Here is a 2,678-nt window from a genome sequence, read left to right on the forward strand (position 1 = left end):
AAGACGAGAGAAAAAAAATAAAAAAAGGAAAGAGGCGAGCTGAGGACTGAGGAATGTGCTCACTTGCTAAGAGAGACGGAGTGTACTGAAGGAAAGACGGCGAGATTTGGGGAGAAATCAAGAGAGTTTGGGAAAAAAGGTGAAAGGTGAATGAAAGCAATGAATGAACATATTCAGAAGTACAAAATGTAAACACATCTAAAAGAATTTATTTACTCAAGCGAATGAGTAAATTGTCATTGATACATACATACATACATACATGCATACATATGTATGTATATTATATCATATTAATTCGAATGCATTTTTTCCTGACTTATGAACTCTTAGACGGCTATATTATATATATATGTATATGCATTACACATGTATACATGTATGATATATATTATATATATATATATATGTGTGTGTGTGTGTGTGTGTACCAATGTATGGGTATGCGAATGTCCTGTGTGTGTGTGTGTGTGTGTGTGTGTGTGTGTGTGTGTGTGTGTGAGTGTGTGTGTGTAAAAATATAAAGAAAATATTAGAATTTGCATAGACGAAGCATTTAAAGGATCGATGTAAAAATAATCATCAGACTTGTTGAAAATATGATGAAATATCTACATAGAAATTGCTGGAATTTACTTATGACTCAATCAACATTTTCTTTCAGTAACGGACTCTCATAAGTTCAGACAAGTTTCCCAAGAATAAAGAAATATTGCTTTTATTGATTTTTAGCTTCACATTAAATTACAATGTTCATAAACCTGGATGACGGCAGTATGTATGCGAAAACACATCCAGTTAAAAAATAATACATAAATCTACATATTTATAAAATTATTATTTATAAATATGTGTGTGTGTGTGTGTGTGTGTGTGTGTGTGTGTGTGTGTGTGTGTGTGTGTGTGTGTGTGTGTGTGTGTGTGTGTGTGTGTGTGTGTGTGTGTGTGTACATGCTGTAATTCATAAGTAGTGTTTTATGTGTGTACTATAGTAATAGTGTATGTGTATTTGAGGAGGAAAAATATATGCGTAATCTTGTCAGATAGATAGCATTAAAATGCTTTCTCTTTTGTCCCCCCTCTCTCTCTCCCTTGCTTACCCACTCTCATTCATTCACTCACTTTCTCTCTTTCGTACTTATACTTCTTCCGTACGTTATTTTCACAGTTTTCATTGCGAAATTTCATCATTTCGTTTTCATATTATGGCCAGTGCTTCTTCCTCATTGCTTGGCATATAACTAGAAATATTCCAGCAGTTCAGTTGGAAAATAAGAGTTCGATATTACAACTTCAGCAAGCGATGAATGAATATCTTTGACGAGCTGTGCTTCTATGCAAAATATCCTTGGGAATTCTAATGTATTTATTGATGTTCTTGCAACAACGGGTAAAGGTGGGGAATGTCGCAGTGGGAGAGAGTAAGCTAATAAGCTGAAAATAATAACTACAATTTTAGAAATGGTAGATAGAAAAATTGATTTCTTACATATGCGCAAGGGATGAAAATATGGTATTAGCGATATAAGTAGAATTAAAGAGTAAACCACCGAAAATCGAAACCTCGCTGTTTGCTCGGTTCAGCAGGAAGAACATTAGATACATTACAGAAATCCTCCTAAGGAGACAATCGAGGAGAATGGATAACTACAATAAAAATAAAAGGAGGGGTGCAAAAAAAAAAAAAGAAAAGAAATTGCGTGTGAGGGAGAGGGAGAGAAATGTTATGTTCTGTATGCAGTCGCATCGAGTAATTGTGACAGCAGCATGTCCTACCGCATGAGAATGAGTGACAAAAGAAGGTTGAATCTATTAAGGGGAAACAACTCGTTGTTTTAATGAATATACAATAAACCGAATAAAATGTGAAGATCGACGAATTAATTGTATCGGACGAAGTAAAGAAATAAGAAAAAAAAAAAAAACAACTGGAAAAGATAATTTAATTCATCAGAGAATATTTGGAAATAATTTGTTGTGATGAAGCCCATATTTGTTCTGGTTAAGCAGACATATAATCAAAGCTTTCTAGCTATAACCATCTCGTCTTATTTCTCAACATTTATCCGGAGCTATATTATTCTAGCGTTTCCTACCTTTGCTAAGAATATAAATAGGTTGAAGGAAATGTGGCCGCTATTTCTAGCATATTAGCGTACAATCACTTTACAATTAAGAAACTTACTTTACAACTACATAGTTTGGGATTCGAACCTTTTATACGGCACCTTGGACAAGTATCTATTACTATAGCCACCAGTCAACCAATGCCTTGCAGGGGAAATTTCGGAAGCACACTCCTCAAGCATCCCCTATTCTCCGCATTTATCACATCCTGCATGTACATATCCTTCAAATAACACGAAATACTACAGGCCCGCACACATACACACACATATATAGACACACGTACAATCATGCATGTATGTATGTATGTATGTATGTATTTATATCTATCTATCTATCTATCTATCTATCTATCTATCTACATTTTTATTTGTTTTGTTTCAGTCATTTGACTGTGGCCATGCTGGAGCACCGCCTTTAGAAAGAAATGCTTACAGCACCTAGGTTTCCCAAGCGGTCACCCATTTAAGTACTAACTAGGCTCGATGTTGCTTAACTTCGGTGATCAGACGAGAACCGGTGCTTTCAATGTGATATGGTCGTATATATAT

The 2,678-nt window shown here is 35.0% G+C and overlaps 1 pseudogene; it reads right to left on the reverse strand.

Moving 5' to 3' along the window:
* Window positions 1–2,555: 2,555 nt before the first annotated feature.
* LOC128249449 (5S ribosomal RNA) lies at window positions 2,556–2,674 on the reverse strand (annotated as a pseudogene).
* Between the last annotated feature and the right edge of the window lie 4 nt (window positions 2,675–2,678).

This window comes from Octopus bimaculoides, chromosome 14 (assembly GCF_001194135.2).
Source record: "Octopus bimaculoides isolate UCB-OBI-ISO-001 chromosome 14, ASM119413v2, whole genome shotgun sequence".
NCBI lineage: Eukaryota > Metazoa > Mollusca > Cephalopoda > Octopoda > Octopodidae > Octopus > Octopus bimaculoides.